Source organism: Pinus tabuliformis, chromosome 4_2, assembly GCF_031772625.1.
Source record: "Pinus tabuliformis cultivar Carrire ecotype Pingquan chromosome 4_2, CPIR1, whole genome shotgun sequence".
NCBI lineage: Eukaryota > Viridiplantae > Streptophyta > Pinopsida > Pinales > Pinaceae > Pinus > Pinus tabuliformis.
In genome coordinates this window covers 1117850286-1117875303 of record NC_142304.1, presented here as the reverse complement: position 1 = coordinate 1117875303, position 25018 = coordinate 1117850286, and positions in this window count along the sequence as shown.

Sequence of the window (25018 nt, the reverse complement as noted above, 5' to 3'; positions counted from 1 at the left end):
AGACAATGTATAGTATTTCGTACCTATTTAATAACAATCTCAGAGTCTCCAAAGACTTGTAGATACTTGATGTCTAGTCTGATTTCCCTGTACAGCCCTTGTACTATAACTTCGTATTCTACAGTGTTGTTTGTGCAATCAAACTCAAGTCTACAGGTTAGCATGGTTTTATTCCCTTCTGGACTAATTAATACACATTCTGCTCCTGCTCCATGATTAGACTTGGAACCATCAAAAAATAATTTCCAAAACAAAGAGTTATTTATAGGACTATCCACAAAATTAATGCATTTAGAACTATATGTTTGAGAAAAGTTTTCTACTTGAGACAAAACATAATGTTCTAAATAAGGCGAAGTATGAGCATTAAAATTTCCTAGGAAAGACTCAAGAGAATAGTTGCCAATTATATTGTTGTTGTAGGCTATAGGTTCATTTTCTCCTTCCAATTTTGTCACAATGTATTTTTGGTGTCTTTCTCGCTCAACCTTTATCTAATTTGGTTTACCATTCTAAGGGAGCCACATGTGTGACCAGTCGGTCGCAAAGTATCCATGAAGCTTTTTAGACCAATCCCTGCTAAGAATTAAACCATAAAATCCAGGAATTTCTGCAAATAAAATATCAATGACTTGACATACCTTTGGATTCGATGATAGCCTTATCGTAACTTGATTTAGTTCACCAATTACTTCAACCTGCGATCGGTTCAGCTGAACTATGTGTACAACAGATTTTTGAGGTTGGACGTTTAACTTTGCACAAATTGTTTTAGGCAAAATATTAGATGAAGCACCTGAATCTACCAAACAATTATGCAAATTTTTATTGAAATTTCGTAAGTAAGAAGGAATGGGGGAGTATGGGATTTTGACCTACCTCCAATTAAAGCAATATCATTTGGGTCAACTTATTTTCCATATTAGTTGGAGGTCTTCCCATCTCATGAGAAGCTTGTGAGATCACAGCGATAGGAAGAGGTGCAACGGTTATTGTGTGTAACTCTTTTAAAAGTAATTTCAGTTGATGTTTTAATTTTCTCAGTTCATGAAAAGTAATGTTGGCCCTAGTCTTCTTCATGTCTTCAATGATATTATACTCATCTCATTAGAAACAATCAGTGTTTTATATGGAGTTGATGAATCAGATTGGACTGGGCTTGTTTGAGTCAATTTTGGTAACGATTTCTTACTTGCGATTTTATCCTTGGATATCGAGCTTACACTCTTTTGTTTAGAACTAGGTTGTGGAGGATCGAGTTGATTTCTACTTCTGGTGCTAACTGGCGATGCCTCTTGATCCTCTTCATCTGGAAGAATCCCACATTCCTTGTAGCTCTACAACTTCATCTTCATCAGTAGGTTCTTCATTGGAAACTTCCTCTTCTTCTCCTTCAGATTCTGCATTTGTTACAGCATTGGAAAGGTTTGAATTAGTTGAAGGATTTTTTCTATAAGGCGTGTAAGGTTTCTTAGAAGAAGTCTCTGCTACTTGTCTTTTAATGTCAACCATTTCGTTAGACATGGTTTTTAAAACTTTTTGCAATCCTTTTAAATCAAATGGGTCCTTTGATTATTTTTTCTTAGGATCATCTCTAAAAGTAACCTTCTTATATTTTCTCTCATCAACGACGTTTTTCTTTTCTAAAGCTAAGATACGCTTTTCTATCGCTATTGCTTCCTTCATGTTTTCGACCAATGTTTTCTTGGCAGCCCTATCAACAAAGATTTCTTTATTCGATGGTAGAGTAGATACGTACCATTCACTTCGAACTTATTTGCTAGGCTTGGATGCGGTAGTGATTTTATTCAAAAGTTTGTTGAAATGCAAGTTAAAATCTTTGATAGGTTCTCTTTATTCAGTCTTAATATTCGATAGATCATTGATCAATGTTGTCGTAGACCTATCATCACCAAACTTTGTCAAGAATTGCTCTTGGAAAATGTCCCAACTAGTAATGGATCCTGATGGTAATGAAACATGCCAGCACCCGGCTGCTGCTTGCGAAGTATAACGGAAATGTCTAACAATAGCATCTTCATTTGTAACCCCTTTTAAATTTACTGATAACATAAAGTTATTTATGTGTTCTTCTGCTAGCATGCCTGCTTTAGGGTTAAACTTGGGTAGCCATTTCTTAGGATGGGCCAGTAATTGACTCAAGGGTGCAGGCATTGAGACTGCCCCTGGATTGCTCCATGGTTTTTGAGCCATCGTTGAACTACTAAAAAAGGAAAGCGTAGGCGAAGTTCCTTATGGTTGGGAAGAAGAAGATATTACCGTTCCAGATGTTTGAGAAGCAGATGTTGAAGTTCCAGTACCTTGTTGTATGACAATTTGGAGTGGGGGAGTGGATGGTTGACTTCGCAATGGAGAAAATTAAATTGATGATGATGATGAAAGAGTATCAGTATCAGACTCTTGAGGTGTTTTCCTTGCTCTTTTCCTTTTAGGTAAAGGTAATTCAGTTGGTTTGATACCAAACTTTTCACTCTGTAATGTGTTAAGAGGATGAGAATGATTATATTGCGAAGTCACACTACCTTAGGATAATTCAGATTTTTGTGGTGATATGGAAAATCCTTGAAGTTTATGAATCAAAGACTCAACTTCAAGGGTTTCTATAGTAAGATATATCTGAAATGTTTGGTTTTGTGGCAATGGTTGTTGTTTTCTCAACTTCTTGCTTAAGATTTAAAGACTCAGAATGCGATGGAGAAGTTAGGAGAGATGTTGAGGGCGATTTACTCTCAGAATGGTGTTTAGATTTAGATTTACTAGCCATTCACAGTTCGGGCCCTCCTTATAGCGCCAAAATATGTTGAAGCCTTGAAAATTAGGTCTACAACAAGGGGGATACCCACCCGGTCCAGACCTTGAAAGCAGCTCCTTTTCCGTTTGGGATGGTGGGTCTGACTGGGGATAATGGGACCAATTTCCCAATTTGTTTGTGATGATGCTAAGGGTTGATGTTTCCTTTTCTAACAGTTTCTAAGTAAAATTCTTTTAATCTAATCCTAATCTAAAACATATAGTTTTATTCTAATAAATAGAAACATCTAATTCTAAAATATCCCGGGGCTAACTCTTCACTTATGCGATCTAAAATAGTTTCTAACAGAAATTGGTAATAAAGATCATTCAATTGCTACAAGAAAAGAATTCATTAAAAGTGAATTGTCTCATATAATAAATTAGTCGAAAAAATTGTGAGAAACATATCGCATAATAAGTTATTCATACATTAAGCATAAACAAAATAGTCACCATCGTACAAAAGTGCCAAATGATAACTTAAACATTCAAGCTTTCATATATAAACAACTGAACATAACATATTACTTGACACATAAGCATAAATCATTAAGAGATAAAAGTACCATTGATAACAAGTCTTACTCATGAGCTTCAACAATATAGATTTATCTTCTCATAATTCAATATCTACTAAGAGTACAGAAATGCATTTCAGTAGCAGACATTAAACATAAATATCAATAAATGTTATTCCATTCATTCATCAAAGCCTCCTCAGAGGGTGTAGAAGTGCATGTTCTGAAGAAATGTTTTTAACAATTTTTTGGACCCCTCTCTAAATGCATGAGAGGGGTTAAAATACTACTAACTGAAGACTAAAAATAGTTTATTACAAAGATATAGGAGGAGGTTTAAATGACCGTCCTCATCTAAGGCAAAAATAAATAAAAAATAAAAATAAAACTATATCTGAAAATTAACTATGAATATGTTCTCGGAGATCGCAAGCATTTAGCATCGACTTTAGGAGTGTTGGTTGGATGATCAGACAATATCTAAGCCCAATCTATAATAGTGGCATTGGTGACCACGTCTAATAGGGGTAGCCACTTGGATGAAAACTTATTGATATCAGGGCCTCCAAATAGCCTACATAGCATAGCAGCAACAAAAGAATATGGGGAGGAGAGGAAACCAGTACTTTACATACCATGTTTGTCCTTTTTCAATGGCTCTTCCTTTTTCGACTAGCTTTTGGTACATTCCACCAAATCTTCATTTTCTTTGGCGAATTTCTCCACGAGCTACTTGTTGTAGCTAGCCTGCAGCTCTGGTAAATGATACATAAGTCTTAAATCCTGTGGGGTGAATGACCCAATAAGTTCCTGGCTTCGAGACTTGAATTACCTATATGATATATCAACATTGTCCAATACCCACTTGACCATGTCTGTATAGGGAAGTATCTTAGGCCTTGCTGCTATGCGGTGCAGGAATGAGCATGCAAGTTTAGTAAGTGATGCTTCGGATGACCCGTGTGCATCGGCTGAAACTATAACTTCCATAACTCTCAGGTTTTCCTCTTCCACTAGACTATATATGCCTTCCCAAGTGGATATGCCGACTTCTCTGGTATAGGTGGTGTCTGTGAATAAGGGCGTCATTTCTGTTTTCTTAGCAACCGGAGCTTTTCCCTTTTTCCCCATTACGTTCTATACACTGCTCTGTATATTATTCTTCTTGCTACTCCTCCAAGTTTAAGTAAGGAACGAATAGTGGCAAGTGATAAGGTGATGGGAAAGCTCTTAATTTCAAAATAATATCAAATATATCACCCTATGTGAAACAACCTTTCGATTAGATCTAAATCTTTTCTCATAAATGACAATCAATAAGCGACTAAGTTAACATTAATGCCCATAACTCAGTATCAGATTACGAGAAATATTGCATTGAACGATGAGCCCTGTTGATCTGCGATAAAGTGATTTTGCTATTTGCTTCACAATATCGTAGATCGCAATATTGCTGATCCTTCTTGTTCTCAATCATTTATTTCTTTATGCGACTGCGAGATGCAATTTGCGAGATGCTTTATTTCATATCACAAGGTCATGATATTTTATCTTAGGTGGTGGTTGCGACATATGAAATCTGAAAAATGTGATGAATCTGTAAGGCACGCGATCTTGCATCATCGCGTTTTCGCAATTGCGAAATTTTGTTTATATGATATCCTCCTTTACCCTTTTGTGATGCGATGTTTATTGTTAAGAGAACAATTTTATTTGAGACTTATCATAATACTTAAGTTTTTGGGTTTTGCGAATGTTTTTCCTAAGTTTATGATAGTGCGTTTTATTAAAAGGGAATTCTAAGTGCTAGTTTTTCTTTTTTAGAAGGGTCCCCATTTATTTAGTGTTATTACTAATACTAAATAAAAGGGGGGGTTGTTACTAGCCATAACATGATCCCAATAAGAGCTTAGGGAGTTAAGGAGCTAGAAAAACCCCCTAGATTCTCTCCTAGTTGTCTCCATTGATCCCCTGCATAATAATAGCCTAAAAAATGCCTCATTTTCTTGCAATTAATCCACATTAGGCCGCATACTATGATAACAAATTCTACTCATCTTACTAAGCATAAGGATAGTTTTAAGGCTGGAGGATGGCATATTAATCTTCAAAATGTACATGTTCATGCGAATAATCACCATGAATCATTGTGGATAAGTCCATTCGAGGTACTATATGGAAGGAAATGTAAAAATTCCCATTAACTGGAACAATCCTAAAGAAAAACTAGTGTGGGGCCCTGAGATGCTAGCTGACATGGAGTAGGAAGTAAAGAAAGTTCATCAAAATCTAAAAGCTACTCAGGATAGGTAGAAGGTTTATGTAGATAAGAAAAGAACCTACAAATAATTTCATGTTGGAGATCATGTGTACTTGTGAGTTAAGCCTAGGAAAAGTACATTGCATTAGGGGGGGTGCACCAAGTTAGCCCCTTGATATTGTGGACCCTTCCAGATTCTAGAAAGGATCATACCGATAGCATACAAAATGGCCTTACCTTGTCATATTTGGGTCCATAATGTATTTCATGTTTCTTTATTAAAAAAATATGTGTATGATCCTAAGCATGTGATTGATTGGCATACTATGTAGGTAAAATCTCAACTTATGTTCAGTATATCTATCTATCTATCTATCTATCCATCTATCTATCTATCTATCTATCTATCTATATATATATATATATATATATATATATATATATATATATATATATATATATATATATATATATATATATCGTACAATTAGAACGAGCTAATGACAGGCTGTGGACATGTACAAGTTGAATTGGGCGGAGAATTTCTAATAGAGAATTTGCACATTCTCGAGCAGAGAGAAACAATATTATAGAGGCGAGATATCATCCATGCTAAAGTGTAATGGAAGAAATTCATCTCGGAAGAGGCCACCTGGGAGGACGAAGAATTCATATGGAAGACATACCAAGAATTATTCCAAAGGGATAGATTGAACACCAAGGACAATGTTTCGCATGAGAAGGGGATGATGTAACACCCCAGTGTGAATACTTGTTTACTTTTAATTACTTTTACTTACATGACTTAGTAATTTATAATTTTTATGCTTGAGAATTTATTTGTAGATAACATTGTAAACATTGTTAATATTAATATTTTATTGATCACTAATTTCGATTTCATTTTCTATATAATTATTATTAATATTTTAAATGAAACATACTAATTTTGTATATATATATATATATAATTATACAGTTTCCAAAATTTATTAAAAAGGAAAAAAAATCCTCGATGAGGGTATCATTCCCGAGAAAGGCCCAACACGTGGAAATGAAAAACTATATAAGGAAAACGGGGAGGAGGACAGTGCATCCAACCTCCATGTATACAATACATAAGATGAAATTCTATCTAATTCTAGAAAGGATCATACCGATAGCATACAAAATGGCCTTACCTTGTCATATTTGGGTCCATAATGTATTTCATGTTTCTTTATTAAAAAAATATGTGTATGATCCTAAGCATGTGATTGATTGGCATACTATGTAGGTAAAATCTCAACTTATGTTCAGTATATCTATCTACTATCTATCTATCTATCTATCTATCTATATATATATATATATATATATATATATATATATATATATATATATATATATATATATTAGTATTCGTACAATTAGAACGAGCTAATGACAGGCTGTGGACATGTACAAGTTGAATTGGGCGGAGAATTTCTAATAGAGAATTTGCACATTCTCGAGCAGAGAGAAACAATATTATAGAGGCGAGCTATCATCCATGCTAAAGTGTAATGGAAGAAATTCATCTCGGAAGAGGCCACTTTCATATGGAAGACATACCAAGAATTATTCCAAAGGGATTGATTGAACACCAAGGACAATGTTTCGCATGAGAAGGGGATGATGTAACACCCCAGTGTGAATACTTGTTTACTTTTAATTACTTTTACTTACATGACTTAGTAATTTATAATTTTTATGCTTGAGAATTTATTTGTAGATAACATTGTAAACATTAAAATATTTATTATTATTATTATTATTTTATATACATGTTAAATATTTTATTGATCACCTAATTTCGATTTCATTTTCTATATAATTGAAACATACTCAGTTTCCAAAATTTATTAAAAAAGGAAAAAAAATCCTCGATGAGGGTATCATTCCCCGAGAAAGGCCCAACACGTGGGAAATGAAAAACTATATAAGGAAAACGGGGAGGAGGACAGTGCATCCAACCTCCATGTATACAATACATAAGATGAAATTCTATCTAAAGCGTGTGAAATTTCATTTGACCTCCACTAGAAGTTGTGCTGATAAGGTCGGGAGTTTAATGGCACATGCAGGGAATGGTAAAATATATATGGGGCTCGTTGTGTGGAGGTTGCATGATATTGGTATGATTTGTTGCATCTTGGTAGGGCCTTCTAGCTGTCGGGTATTCTTGGAGTGGTGGCTATTTCTATGTTGCCACTCCCTCCATTGGGTTCACTCTTTAAAAGCTGCAAGTTTGTCGGGGTCATTTTCTATATTTCACTCTACGGTTTGTGAAATTGTTTCAGGGAAGGGTGGCTTGTTTTGGTCTATTTTTTAGTGACGCACTGTAGAGCGGTGCCTAAGGGTTTTCTATGGTTAAATTGATGTTGGGGGCTGTTAGGTCCCTATACTACTAGTGTAACCTCTTATTGTTATTAGTACCACCCCCTTATTATATTGTTGTGCCCATGTAGTCCCCATATTGTTATTATTGTGCCCCATAGAAGCCTACTATTGTTATTATTGTGCCCTTACATTATTATTGTTATGTCGGCTCTGATTATATTATGACCTCTTAGACTCCTATATATAGAAAGGAGGTCTTGTCATTTGTATCATCCAAGAATTGTTCATTTTTGTAATGTAAAGGAGGTTGCCCCCTCGAAGAGGCTTATTTCTAAGGCATTTATCTATTTTTTCTATCTCTTTGTGAGCTAGTTTCATAACATTTGGTATCAAAGCTTTGGGATTCTATAGTTTCGCTACTCCAAACAGGTCATCGTGGAATTTTCCCTATAACTCTTTTTTGTGACGTTTCAGAAGCTAAACAAATAAACCATTTGAAAAGAAATCGCGTTGAACCTTGGGTTCGAATTTCAGATCTTGTCTCACTATATTTTCGGATATTTGATCTGAGTAATTTAGGGTTTTTGCAGACTTCTAAAATACATCCTAAATAGGTGACCTTGGGAAAATCGTCATAGCATTCTCTCTAAGAATTAGATTGAAAACAGTGATACGTGGCACGTCGTACAAGTTCTCTCTACTGAACTAGTCTATAATCAGGTCACTGTGGGAGATTTCGCATAAATATTCCTTTGAGAATCCAATCCTGATCATACTTGTTGGGTTAGAAATAGGACTCAAAGGGCTACTGCAGGAGTAGATTTCAGAACTTAAATATCCAAAATTATAGAGTTAAATTCGTTTCAAGATCAAGCTCCTAAAATCAAGAGAAAGCGAGATGAGAAAGTTTGATGGCAAGGATCCGGTAAATTGGATAATATAGATGGAGAAATATTTTGATCTACATGGTGTACCACTATTACAAAAGGTATGTACTGCATCTAATTCTTTAGAACCGAATTAATTTTTATGGTATAAAGGACTTTGTTCTCATAAACCACTTGTTACGTGGTCAATTTTCACGGAGGAAATGATATCACATTATGAGGATACAAAGAGAAACACCTTCTTTAGCCAATTGATAAATCTCAAACTAAAGTGTTCAATGGCAAAGAACATTGAGTACTTTCAAATATTTAATATAAGGGAAAATGATATTCCAGAGAAGCAGAGGACTGATGTCTCCATAGGGACTCTAAAGGATAACATTCAACACGAAGTTCATCTTTGGAAACTTGATTCATTAGAGAAGGCATTCAGGTTGGCAAGAAAAATTGAAAGTGAAATTATGGAAACAAGGAATCCCACCACTCACGACTATAATTATGGAAGTGTTTTTCTCCTAGCCTTCCACAACCTACAAGGTTTACACCACAACAATTGGAAGCAAAAAGATAAAAGGGGCTTTGTTACAATTGTGATAACAAATACACTAAAGGTCATAAGTGTGCCGAGAACAAATTATTTTACGTAGATTATGAAGAGGAGGAAGAAAAGGATCAAGAAAGATTGAAAGAAGAGGACATACACTAGGAAACCACCCTAGAGAAAGAAGAAATGAATCCGACCATATCTTGTAAAGCATTGGAAAGAATTACCACTCCTCAAACTCTCAAGATAGAAGGACATATCAAGAAGAAAAAGGTTCAAGAAGTGAAAGATCACATCGAGAAAGAAGAATTGAATCCGACCATATCTTGTAATGCATTGGCTGGAATTACCACTCCTCAAACTTTCAATATAGAAGGACATATCAAGAATAAAAATGTTCAAGAATTGAAAGATCACATCGAGCATCAAGAAATGAATATAACCATATATTGTAATGCATTGGAAGAAATTACCACTCCTCAAACTAGTAATATAGAACGACATATCAAGAAGAAAAATGTTCAAGAATTAAAAGATCACATCAAGCATCAAGAAATGAATCCGACCATATCTTGTAATGCATTGGAAGAAATTACCACTTGATTGATTCGGGAAGTACTCATAATTTTATTTATTATAAGATAGCCAAGTAATTGAATTGCTTCCTATATCCATCACTAGAGTTTCAAGTGATGGTTGCAAGTTGAGGAACCATAAATTGCTCTGGAAAGTGCCATAATATCAAGCTACCTATAGGAGAATATGTATTGAATAGCCCAATGCTTTCCATTCCAAAGGGTGGTGTTGATGTTTTACTAGGAGTCTAATGGCTACAATCTTTGGGTACGATAGCTTTTAACTTTCAAGAAATATTTTTGGGAAGGAAAGGAAGTCGAATTGAGGGGTATCAAAGGGAAACTTGGAAAGATAATCAACTCTAACAGCATGACAAAGCTTCTAAATAAAGAAAAATAGGGCGTAATTGCACAATTATGTTCACTAGAGGATCCCACATCAAAATCATGTATTTCTCCAGATCACCAAAACGTTTTAGACAATCATTCCAAGGTATTTGACACTCCCATCGGCCTCCCACCTATTCATGATCATGATCATGCTATTCATTTCATTCCAGGAAGTGTTCCTCCAAATATCAAGCCTTACAGATATCCGTATTCCTAAAGGAGTGGGAATTCATTCAAAAGTTGCAGAGGATCCCAATTCAAATAGTATTGCGAGAACTTGACAAGGAAGGAAAAATCATATTGGAACGTGAAGCAGTCATAGAACCGAGAAATCGATAGCTATGAAATAGATCAATTTCAGAGTATCTCATCAAGTGGAAGAACTTACCCGCTGAAGATTCCACATGGGAGGACAAGAATTTATATAGAAGCATCAAGAACTACTCAAGCATTGAGTACAACACTTTATGAAGGAGAGGGGCATGTTAGGTCCCTATAATACTAGTGAAAACCCTTATTGTTATTAGTACCACCCCCTTATTATATTGTTGTGCCCATTTAGTCGCCATATTGTTATTATTGTGCCCTTACATTATTATTGTTATGTCGGCTCTGATTATATTATGACCCCTTAGACTCCTATATATAGAAAGGAGGTCTTGTCATTTGTATCATCCAAGAATTGTTCATTTTTGTAATGTAAAGGAGGTTTCCCCCTAGAAGAGGCTTATTTTTAAGCCATTTATCTATCTTTCCTATCTTTTTGTGAGTTGGTTTCATAATAGGGGCCTTTTCTCAGAGTGAGTCTTCTATTCTTTCTCCTCTTTTTGGTCTCTTCTTCGTTCTCTGTGTTGTTTGATTGTTGGGGGAATTTTTCTTAGGTATCAGGGTGGAATTTGGTTGACAGAGGTGGTAGAGGGTCTTTGGCTTGGATTTCTTCATATGAGGTTGGATGCTTGGGTGGTTTCTTGTTTAACTGGGTGAATTTTATTAGTTTATGGGATTGTTTGAAGGGTTTGGTGGCATTGGCTCTAGGTGTAACTTGTCATTGATTGGGATCTTGGGGTTTCTGGATCAGGGATGTTGTCAGGAAGCTCGTGACTCTGCCCTTTGGTATTTCCTATGTAAACACAGTTGTAGAGGTGATAGATTGGTTGGTGTGGAAGGAAATTGTGGTTGACATCTCCTCTTTCCAGGTCTATGGGTGGTGGTGACCATTTTTGCAGGGGTGGTTGTTGTTGGTTATTACGCAACCAAAGCCAGTCCCTTGTTGGCGTTTAGGGAGGTGGAAGGGTGAGAAGTGAGTAGGGGGTCTCATCCTATGGGTGTCCTTTTATGGTTGCACCATGTGTCCTATTCTACGGACTTCTTGTGCCCACTCTCAAAATCTAGGAGTCTCGGCCAATCAGGGAAACTCGAGTAGTTTGGAGAAGGTGTCGCGGGTTGGGAGAGATGGAGATGGCAAGGATTGGGTGTCGGAGGAAGGTCGTGGTGGCAGAGGAGGTGAAAGCTCTTGGTGGGGAGGTTGTTTTGTTCAGGGTCGTGGAGTTGGCATGCGTGGACTGAGTAGTAGGTAAGAGAGTGCGAGTCCCTTGGGGCATTCAGCTACTAACTAGTCAACTGGCCCTGCGACCCTTCATGACATGTTTAAATCTCTATTGTATCATATGGAAGCTTATGAAAGTACCATAAAGGAAGAGAATGAAGTTTTCAATGCAACTCTCAATCAACTGCATTAATCTTAATGCCATGTCAGAGAAATAATTGTAGTGGTTTGGTGGGGACAAAATTTTCTAGTAGAACAGGTTGAGAAGATGGAAACGTGGCTGGATCACTTTGAGCAATATTTCAACTTCCCATATCACCCTCCTCCCCCTTCAGGGACTAGTTCAGACAATCCAATGTCAATTACTTTTGATGATTGAGTATGGTCACTCGTTTCCTGCTAGTTTTGTGCGTCTTTTGGTGCATTTGGCCTATTAGACTTTGGACTACTGATCTGCCTCTCTTTTGGTTTCTTCGTAATATGGTCATAGAAATGGTCAATAAACCTGGTCGGGGTGAGATCACTTGCATTTTGATATCTATGTACTGCCTTTTTGTTGAATGAATAGAAACTTGACTTACAAAAAGAATGGGAAAAAGGGGAAAAAAAAAACAAAATATAAAATTGTGAAAGTGTTTGAAATATTTTAACCATAAGAATTTATTTGTGAATGGAATTGTACACATTGAAATGTTTATTTCATTATTAATAATATACCTTTATATACATATCAATATTAGTACTTTATTGATGACCTAAGTTGAATTTCTTTTTCTATACAATTATTATTAGTATTTTTGAATGGCACATACTAATTGTAGAAATTTGAATAATATAACACTTATTCATAGAGATTATCCTGATTATACACTATTTGCGGAATGCATGCATAATACATAACCTCCTCTACCATTGATCATCAATTTGCGGAATTAAAAAAACAATCGCATGTGCACATTGAAACATCAATCACACATATCAACACAGTATGTAATGGGGAAAGCATACAACTGAAAACCCCCAACTATCTGTATATTGTAATGATAGAGAACATGTAACAATACATAGTACAATACTCCTCACAAGTACTCAGTACTATCTCCACATGCTACACACAAACTAGCTCAGATCTGAACAAGTCACGGGTTCAAATCTCCTCCACTGTTTGCCTGCCTCTACTGCGCAATCCAAGTTGAGAATAGATCAGATCCAAGTTTGAATTTCCTTGGCTTGTACTGCACAATCTTCATTGGAAATCTCAATCAATGATTGTGCAAATCTCATGCACAGCTATAGTCACAACTGATAGTAGTCTCACCCTTTCACCCACCTCTAACACTTGTCTCCACTGAACTGCCCATGCACTGAGTTAACTGATGTATTCTTTAGTTGATTTATGAGTTAATAATTAGTGAATTAATTAATAATTAATTCACATCACTCATCACTAGTGTATTTGGTAGTTAGACTAAATACAACTAGTTCAACTAAGTCAAACTGAACACAACTCCATTAACTCCTTAATCATCTCCACCAAACTCAATCACTTGAGTTCTAACTGAAGTCCATCATGCAATAGCTCAACTAACCCATAGGAAAAGTGTATTTCCTTTTGGCAGTTTCATGTGCCACATCCGTAGCTCGAACTGAAGTGCTGCAAGAGGATAAGATAATGTTTATAGTCCAAATATTATTAAGAGCTAATAATATTCGACTGTTCTATTTTTGACTGGCAGTCTAAAAATAGACTCCGCCCATATGTCTAAAAATAGACATAGTATAAAAATAGACTTTGCGCCAAAAATAGCCTGCGTGCCCACTTAGTGAAGGCGACTTCTTTTCACTAAGCTCCATCATCTTGTTGCATTTTCAACACTCCCTCTCAACAAGATATGGATTATCTGCAACCCCTATCCTGCCTCTGTGGTATTCGAATTTGCTCCTGGTGAGCGCCTTCGTCAAGATAATAGCATCCTGATCCTCCATGGGAATGTATGAAAGTAACATGATTCTCCGCTGCACACAATCTCTGATATGATGGTACCTGATGTCGATGTGCTTGGATCTATCATGAGATACTAGATTAGCCGAGAGTTTAATGCAAATCTGGTTATCACAATAAATCATAGTAGGCTCCAACTGTGACCCAAACAACCCGACCAGGATCTTCCTCATCCATATAGCCTCACATGCAGCCAAACTTGCTGCCATATACTTGGCCTTTGCTGAACTGAGTGCCACAGATCTCTGCTTCCTGCTGTACCAAGAAATTGTTGTCGACCCGATACTGAAGATCCCTCCAGATGTGCTCTTTCTGTCCATTGGGCTCCCTACCCAATTTGCATCCATGAAGCCACATAGCTTCACCTCATCCTCATGTCTGTACCATAATCCATATCCCGATGTGCCTCTGCGATAATGCAATACATGCTTGCCTACCTTCCAGAAGAGCTTGGTTGGCTTAACCATAGCTTGTGAAAGCTGGTTAATAGCATAGCATATATCGGGTCGTGTATTGACCAGATACATAAGCGACCCCACCAACTGTCGATAAACAGTGGCATCCACTACCTCCGCTGGAGTAGCATCCTCCTTCCTCCAACCTCCAGGAAGAGGAGTATCAACAGGCTTGCAACCATGCATTTTGAACTTCTCCAGTATCTCCCGGGCATACTTACCCTGAGAAACAAGTAGTCCATCACTGCGCTGCCAAATTTCTAATCCCAAGAAATAATGAAGGAGGCCCAAGTCCTTCATCTCAAACTCTCTAGAAAGATCCTCCTTGCATGAAAGTATCAACAGCTCATCTCCCGTCAAAATCAAATCATCTACATAAAGTACAATGATTAGCAACTTACCCTCCACCACAATTTGGTATAGGTTAGGATCCGCCTCACTCTTGGATAATCCAAGTCAGGTGAAATAACTATCTATCTGTGTGTACCAAGCATGAGGTGCTTGTTTCAACCCATACAACACTCTCTTGAGCCTGCACACATGCGACTCGCTGCTAAAAATATCGAAACCTTCGGGCTGCTCTATGTACACCTCCTCCTCAATGACTCCGTTGAGGAACGTAGTCTTCACATCATCTGATGGATGTGCCACCCCATCTGTGTTGAGAGAGCAAGAATCATCCGTATGGAAGAATACCTTGCGACAGGTGCAAAGGTCTCCTCATAATCGATCCCATCTATCTGTGAGAAACCTCGGGCAACAAATCTTGCCTTGTACTTCTCCACACTCCCGTCAGCTGCCTGCTTCACTTTGTAGATCCATCTCAAACCCACCACTGGTTTCCCCTATGATCTTTGGACAATCTCCCATCCAATGTTTCTGACAATCGAATCATACTCTTCCACCATGGCATCTACCCATGCGGGATCCTCCACAGCTTCCTTGAAATAGGATCGCTCAGTCACGACACATTTGCTCACAAGAGCCATGTGTCCAATGTACCGATCAGGTGACTGTCTCTGTCTGTGCTGTGTTGTAGGTGGTCCTACAACCTTCTCTGCATCTTGAGCCAGTCGCTCAGCTTTTGTAGTGCGCTTTCGCCCTCTGATGGTTGGCGCTGCATGAGTGGTCTCTTCCACTCCATGAACTTCATCTTGTGGATGATCCACATCTTGAAGATCATCCTTAGGAACTAATAGCTCCTCATCTGCATGCAAGTGTGGCTCCCTCTCAAGCGAACCCTTCATGGCTTTCTCCTCCTGAAATTTGATATCCCGTCGCACAATAATCTTGTGACTATCTGGAAAATACACACGATAGTTGTGGGGCATATCAGTGTACCCACAAATATCCCAAACTCTGTGGTTGGCTCCAGCTTCTTCCTGGCATCCTTCGTCACATGCATGTAAATAGGAGAACCAAAAATCTTCAAATGGGAAATATCAGGCCTCTTACTAGAATAAGCCTCCTCGGGTGTACTCATGCCAAGTATCTTGTGAGGACAACGGTTCTGCACATATACTGTAGTATTGCATGCCTCCACCCACAAGTGAAGGGGTAGGCCCTAATCATGCAACATCACCCGTGCAACACCCATGATCGTTTTGTTCTTCTGCTCAACAAACCCGTTCTACTGTGGGTTATGGGGAGCTATGAGCTCTCTTCGAATCCCTTCTACTCTGTAGAAGTCCTTGAACTCGCCAGAGATGAATTCATCACCATTGTCACTCCTAAGAGCCTTCACCTTCTTCCCTGATTCCTTCTCGACCAGTGCTTTGAAGTCACATAACTTTGAGTATGTCTTGCTCTTCTTCTGCATGAAGAAGATCCAACACTTTCAAGAGAAATCATCAACAAAGATCACAGAGTACTTGTGCTTTGCTGTCGAAGCTACTGAGAAAGGTCCACACACATCTATGTGAATTCTCTCAAGGATCGTCATGGCACGACTATCCTTCTCGTGAAAGGTGGCTTTCACAAATTTTCCCAAAGTACACCCCTTGCATTGATCTAACTGCGCAAGAGTGCCTTTAGGAAGCCCAGTAGAAATCTGCTGCAGTATCTTCAAGGCCCCATGGTGAAGGTGGCCCAATCTCCGGTGCCACAGCTCACCATCATCCCGGCTTACCAATCCTTCCACCTTGCATGCCATTGCTGCGCAGCCATCTATATGCAATTGATAAAGGTTCTTGACTTGAACCCCTATCTTCCGGGTTTCTCTAGTTGTTATTGTGTAGGAAAGCCTTTCCCTCACTGAAGACAACATCATATCCCTTGTCTTCTAACATCGCCACAGAGATAAGATTCTTCTTCAATCCTGGAACATGCATCACTACCTTCAATACGAAGGGTTTACCAGACTCCCTCTCAAAGGAAATGGTATCGATATTGGTCACACTGTATCTACCATCATCGCCCATCTCGATGTACACTCCAAGATCTTTCTCATCTAGATCAGAAAAAAAATCTTGATCTCCTGTCATGTGAAAAGACGCACCACTATCCAAGAACCATACCAATCCCCTCACACTTGATACCAAGCATGTGATCACTGAAAAGTCTAGCTCAAACTGTGAGGCTAAGGCCTCTCCCACTGCAGATACAACAGCTTGCTTATTTTTCTTCTTCTATGGAAAATTTGTGGCATAATGTCCGTGTTGGTGACAGTGAATGCACTTCACCTTGGACAAGTCCTGCTTCTTGCCTTTCGCACTGGAATGAGAAGCTTTCTTGTTCTTCCCCTTCTTTGCTTTGGCAGCCAAAGTGCAATTTTCTTCATCAGATGCCTTTGATGAAGAGCCATCCCTGGTATTCTGCCTGATGTCCTCTTGCACAAGATCAGAATAAAGTCTCTCCCATCCTGGCAATTTCTCTCGACCATTGACAGAGTCCTGATAGGAATGCCAACTCTTCGGAAGATGAAGGAGAGCCAAGCTCACCAAGTCCTCATCATCGACAGTCACCCCCACACTTCCCAGCTCATCTTAGGATTGGGTGAACTTCGTGAGATACTTGGGCATACTGTCTCCTTTCTCACACTTAATGTTTCTGAGTTTATCCTTGAGCGCCAACTTCCTCTGTTCGCTATTGCCTTGGAATAAATCTATCAATTCTTTCCACATCAAGTATGGAGAAGCCTTTCCATGCAGGCTAGATACAATGTGATCCTTCACTCCCTCCAACAGAATCCTTCGACACTTTGCTGTCTTCTTTTGCCAAGCCTCAACTTGAGCAACATCAGTAGGCTTTGGGACCTCAGCATCTATGAACTCCTTCAACCCATTGTCATCTAACACCACCTCCATCCTGTATTTCCATGCAATGTAATTCGAGCTGCCTTCAGGGGCATACTCCAATCGCAATCCGTTGAAAGACATTTCAACTTCGACACCAAGAAAACACTACTGCAAATTCAAATTCCACCAGATCGAAACTCAACCGCTTCTGATCTAAAATTCGTGAGAACAAAGTATTTCTCGTACAGAGATTGAATGTATGGGCATTTACCGGATATCTCACCATCCAAAAGAAGGATAATTTAGAGGCTACCTAGCCCAATTACAGACTCTTCCTGAAGAAATAAAATGTAATCACTTTCTGAATAATAGATTTGATGATCAACCACGCTCTGATACCATGTAGAAATTTGAATAATATAACACTTATTCATAGAGATTATCCTGATTATACACTATTTGCGGAATTAAAAAAACAATCGCATGCGCACATTGAAACATCAATCACACATATCAACACAGTATGTAATGGGGAAATCATACAACTAAAAACCCCCAACTATCTGTATATTATAATGATAGAGAACATGTAACAACACATAGTACAATACTCCTCACAAGTACTCAGTATTATCTCCACATGCTACACACAAACTAGCTCAGATCTGAACAAGTCATGGGTTCAAATCTCCTCCACTGTTTGCCTGCCTCTACTGTGCAATCCAAGTTGATAATAGATCAGATCCAAGTTCGAATTTCCTTGGCTTGTACTGCGCAATCCTCATTGGAAATCTCAATCAATGATTGTGCAAATCTCATGCATAGCTATAGTCACAACTGATAGTAGTCTCACCCTTTCACCCACCTCTAACACTTGTCTCCACTGAACTGTCCATGCACTGAGTTAACTGATGTATTCTTTAGTTGATTTATGAGTTAATAATTAGTGAATTAATTAATAATTAATTCACATCACTCATCACTAGTGTATTTGGCAGTTAGACTAAATACAACTAGTTCAACTAAGTCAAACTGAACACAACTCCATTAACTCCTCAATCAACTCCACCAAACTCAATCACTTGAGTTCTAACTGAATTCCATCATGCAATAGCTCAACTAACCCATAGGAAAAGCGTATTTCCTTCTGGCAGTTTCATGTGCCACATCCGTAGCTCGAACTGAAGTGCTGCAAGAGGATAAGATAATGTTTATAGTCCAAATATTATTAAGAGCTAATAATATTCAACTGTTCTATTTTTTGACTGGCAGTCTAAAAATAGAGGTCCATCTATTTTTACCAACATGACCAATCATCCATAAATAGCATCCTGCAACTCATAGACCGTGATCCATATGTCTAAAAATAGACTTTGCACCAAAAATAGCCTACGGGCCCACTTAGTGAAGGCGACTTCTTTTCACTAAGCTCCATCATCTTGTTGCATTTTCAACACTAATTTTGTACCAAAAATTGAATGTGTGTGTGTGTAGATATATATATATATATATATATATATATATATATATATATATATATATATATATATATATATATATATATATATATATTGAATTTCAATTCCTTGGATAGTTGAATTGCAAAAATTATTTTCCAAAATTGATTGAGAAATACATGAAAAGAATCGAAATATAAAATAGTGAAAGTGTTTGAAAAATTGTAAACATAAAAGAATATTTTTTTATGATTTTGTATATGTTAAAATGTTTTATAATGATTATTAATATACACCAATCTGGAGTCTAGCTTGGTTGTGACCTTAAAATTGGATAATAACATACTAATTTTGTACTGAAAATTTAATAAATTATATATGATGATGATGATGATGATGATAGTTAACATCGACTAAGACCAATATGGTCTATTATACCTTAAAAAAGAGAGAGATTAACTAAGAATCTTTAATATTTTATTTCTATGAGAAAAAAGAAGGGAGTGAAGGGTCTTGATGTCACCATAGTTTTGTTGACTTAACAAGCCAAAAGGTTTTTAGTGTGGTAAAAACAATGTAAACTTTGAAATGGGAACTATAAACTCAAAACGGGAACTCTGGCCAAAAAATCCCCAAAAAACATCAAAAACAATGCTAAGAACGAAAAGTGGGTATACTGGAACGATGATTTTATTTTTTAGGGGTCAATTTTGAACATGTTTTAAAAATGGCAGTGACTACAAAATTTATATGAAATTTTCATGCAAAGTATAGCTTCAAAACAAAAAAGTGATGATACTAGAACGATAATTTTTTTTTAGGGTCAATTTTAAAACTTTTTAAAAAATGCTAGTAAAACCAAATTTTTATGTGCCAAACAAAGTTGTTTATGAGGAAAAAAACACATTAATGTTTTTGGTAGAATATCATTTTTCTTTCCTAAGTATAAATTCAACATGTTTTCAACCATTACATGCCATGGTTATTACACCTAAACATAGATGGACAAATTTACCATATCACATCAAGCACATTTTCCTTATTATCCTTATTTTAATTTTGAGCATGACAAATTCATAGGAGGCCAGGATTTCGCTAAAAAGAGGAACTGGAGTCAAATTACAATGAATCTCCTCTAATGACCCTTGCTAAACTGATCACCCTCTCCATAAAATATGTTCACAAAAAGTTCACAAGGAATCCCAGAAGTAAGTTTCATTTGTTTTAAAGCAACTCAGTTACACCTCAAGAACCTTATTACTCCCTCATAAATGTGTTCCCGAGAAATGAAGGTGGGATAACTTCATTTGCTATCAATAAATCCCAAACCTAGATGCCAGAGGATTTTCTCTCAAGAATGAAATAATTGGAAAAAGCAAGCAAGTTCCCAGAAGATAACTCTAGTGTTAATCACAATCCTAATAATGAATCATCAGTGACATCATACCCCACATGTACAGAGAATACGATGAGCTACCTACGACCACTCGATTTACTTTGATTAGAGTATCTAAGGCCATAATAATAATCTATTTTAATTTCTTTCCAAACCTTTAAAGGAAGGTCATTGTCACTGTCATCTATGAACCACAATAATAACTTTGATGGCTTTTTAAATATAGTTACATGGTATTTTGTGTTTGTCTTATTTTGTTGCAGGTGACTCATGAGGAGCACATGGAAGCTAATACCACAATGGGAAACACAACCAAAATGAGTAAACTAAGTTTGGACCTCCATTAACATCAATTACCACTGAGAAAAGATTACATTTATCAAATTTGCTGCGAGTATCTTAACAACAACATAAAAACATCTCCCTTGGCAACAATTCTAAAAGGTCAATTAGGTCAAGAATTTACACCCAATATAAGGAGACACCCCTATTAATATGGTTATTCAGTGCGTTGCTTCCCCCACTATTATCAATTAGCTTTTACCCATCCTCATATCTAAATAAAAGAAAAGGGAGAAATAAAATAAATGAAAAGCACCCCAATGGGGGAAGTAACGAGGGATATAAAAACCTTTTATGGGACTATGAACATCTAGTTGGTAGTAAATGCTTATTATTTCATTGTGGTGATTACATTGTAGACATAGAAACTCATTAATATTGGAAGAATACTTTTAGAAATCCTTGAGTCATATTTAAGGAGTCAATAATAACCCTAATGACTTCACAACACACCCTATTACCAACTATCTTATATCTAACATTTAGTCATTAATTTAATCTTATATCTATCATTTAGTCATTAATTTTATTATTTTCTTATTATTTAGATATATAATTATATCATATTATGTTTGATCCTAAATCAAATATTTATCAGAGTGAGTAAAAGATACTCCAAACTATACTCACCAGAAACTACAGTAAATAAATGGGAAACCTACATGAATAAAACAAAACTACAATGCAATTTAATTGATCAAAATAAAATAAAACTACAATGCAATTTAACTCATCAAAATAAAACAAAACTACCTTGCAATTAGATTGAGACTACACTTACTTTCCTCTTACAATTAGATTGAAACTCCACTTACTTCCTATACTAGTGCTGGAACTAAAATAAAAAGACATTGGAAATTTTAAAAGTACATGCATATTAAACTACAACTTTGAATGGAGAAACTGCAATAATTTAATAATCTAAGCATAACCTAAACCTAATCTAAACAAATTCCTTGGAAATCTCTAAAAAAATAACTTAAAATGCTTTGTCGAAGGTCCTAGTTGTCAGACATACTTGAATGCACAATTGACTAATCAAAAATGGAAAGAAAAAGGACGTATCCTCTTTCATGGGAGTTTATTACTCACATTCACCCAAAAAGAATAAAATTGGAAAAGAATAGTAAAAAATTACACCCAAGCAAATAAAAAAGAAACGATAAGGGAACATGCGGTAAGAAAGAAAATCCATCTACGAAAAATCTATGAAAACTAATGGAAAATCTATGGATCATCCATAGAAGATGTAACAACAAGTCTGGCTCCACTAAGAGACCAAGAGGGTCGGTGAACTAAAAATTAGTGTGGTAGCGAAAATAGAATTCTTAAAGAGAAAATTAAGTCAATTGAGTTATACTTCTCAAGGGATGCGTTCACACAAAGGGCCAACTGAAGTGAACAATGATAGAGAGGGTTTTGCAATTTACAATCACGGAAAGTGAAAGCAATGCCCAATTTAAATTTAACATGAATAAACTGTAGGTCCCATCAGAGAAATTGCAATATATGCCTTTCAAGTAAAAAAGCCAGCAAAAATCATTAACGACTAAACCTGGAATGCAAATAGTATTGAGGGAACCAAAATAGTTAAGGATACTCATCGTTTTTTATAGATAGTGGGTCATGCGGCAATTAAAAGACAATCAAGTAGAAATAGTAAAGTATAGAATATATATCTATTAGGCCAGTTAGGCTTGGGGCAATTACAAGGAAAAAAAAGACACAAAATGGTTTTATATAAATAGGTACATGTGAGTATGCACGTACAGAATTCCAAGGGACACAAGTAGAATGATCAGCTCCTCTCCCTCCCTTCTTTCAAAGCTCTCCATCTGCCAGAGAATCATAAATGTAAGTTCTCATATTTTCATTTTTGATTGAAGTTAGAAACCAAAAACCAGAGTTATAATCCTGATAGCAGTTAAGAGGATTTAACTTGTCGACAACAGTTCGCCAGAAATGACACAGGTCATGGAGACGCTTTCTTCTACAAAGAAAATTGCAACATGGCACAGGCCAAGTACCCTTTGAATTATTGTGTAGTCCACGCCCATTTCATATATATGAAATGGTTTGGTATGCTTCAATCTAAAAAATAATTAAAAAGTACAATGGTCAGATAAATGATTAATTTAGAGAAAAATAAAAATAGTTTAAAAATATGGCGCTGTAAAATCTACCGTCAAAACCGTGACATCTATCATCAAAATAAAAAATAAATAAAACACAAAAAATTCTAGAGACCGACAAGATAACAGAACAACAGACACCTGCATTTCTAAACTCCATCCTAAATATGACCCGCTTAAACCTTAGAGCCCTGAGACGATGTGAATAAGGCAATGAAGACGCACCCATTTTGGTATATTTTTGTGAGAATTAAATGTCATCTCGACAATAATATCGTGGCATGATATTAAATTCTCGACAATAATATCGTGGCATGAGATTAAATTCTTTACGGTTGCGAAATTGAAAGTCAAAATTCTTTATAGAATTTCTCCGTCATAGTAGTCATTAAATGAATTTTAAAATAATTCAAGATATATAATTTACGTGTTGTACTATATTGTGCTTAGCTAGTTGAAATACTTAAAAACTGTGTAATATACACCATTCCAAAACCTTATCCATGGGAACGCTCTGGCAACGCAAGGAAAATTAGTTCATCACTACGTCAGTAGTTTGGAGACGCCAAAGTTAAAATTGTGGTAACCTAAAGTGGCACGAGATTAGCGGACAAGCTACTTTGTTCGATGGTTGGCGGAGGCCTTTGCAATCAAGAACCACTTCTAACTTTCACCGGCACCATAGCTCAATCGAGGGTACTTCTGGTTGGTACAACGCATTAAATAATTTCGAGGCCACCAATGTTGTTGTGGACCATAGATCCATCAACACTGTCATCAGTACGAAATTATATGCGCAGCAACACAGCTTCATTGTCTTTACGCATTAGAATGTGCAGCAACACAGGTTAGAGTCATATTCATTTTCGTCACGGTATTGATGGGATTAGCCTCTCCGGCACCAGCACTGACATCGCCCCTGAGAATCGCCAGGTGGTGGGGCGATTCTAAGAATCGCCCCGCCATCGCCCTGCCACCAGTGGTGGTGGCGGGGGGGTGGCGGGGCGATTCTCAGAATCGCCCCACCACCTTAGTTTTTTAAATTGACGACAGGATTATCCATTAATTCAATGTGCAGTTCATAATCCATTTTCTAATACCTAATTCCATTTACAACATGTTATACTATATTGTGCTTAGCTACTTGAAATACTTAAAAACTATGTAATATACACCATTCCAAAACCTTATCCATGGGAACGCTCTAGCAACACAAGGAAAATTAGTTCATCACTACGTCAGTAGTTTGGAGACGCCAAAGTTAAAATTGCGGTAACCTAAAGTGGCACGAGATTAGCGGACAAGATACTTTGTTCGATGGTTGGCGGAGGCCTTTGCAATCAAGAACCACTTCTAACTTTCACCGGCACCATAGCTCAATCGAGGGTACTTTTGGTTGGTACAACCCATTAAATAATTTCGAGGCCACCAATGTTGTTGTGGACCATAGATCCATCAACACTATCATCAGTACAAAACTGTATGTGCAACAACACAGCTTCATTGTCTTTAAGCATTAGAATGTGCAGCAACACATGTTAGAGTCATATTCATTTTCGTCACGGTATTGATGGGCTTAGCCTCTCCAACACCAGCACTGACATCGCCCCTGAGAATCACCGGGTGGTGGGGCGATTCTGAGAATCGCCCCACCACCGCCCCGCCACCAGTGGTGGTGGTGGGGTGATTCTCAGAATCGCCCCACCACCTTAGTTTTTTAAATTGACGACAGGATTATCCATTAATTCAATGTGCAGTTCAGAATCCATTTCCTAATACCTAATTCCATTTACAAGTTTGACATGGAATTGAATGACCAAAGCTAATACGTAACAATCATGGGCCTGCTGTGGGAAAGGGTGACTGAGGTGGATATTTTGTAGTGTGTGCCTTTAAAATTGAGGCAGAAATGGTATCATATCTATAATATTGGGGAAATGCCATGGAATTTTTAAGCATAAAGTTGAGGCAGAAATGGTATCACAGTAATAATATTTAGGAAATGACATGGCAGTATGTGTCCAACTGTTTGATTGTTTGTGGATATAATTGTTTGTATGTTGTTTTCATATTAACACTGACAATGACGTTCAGTGAGAAAAG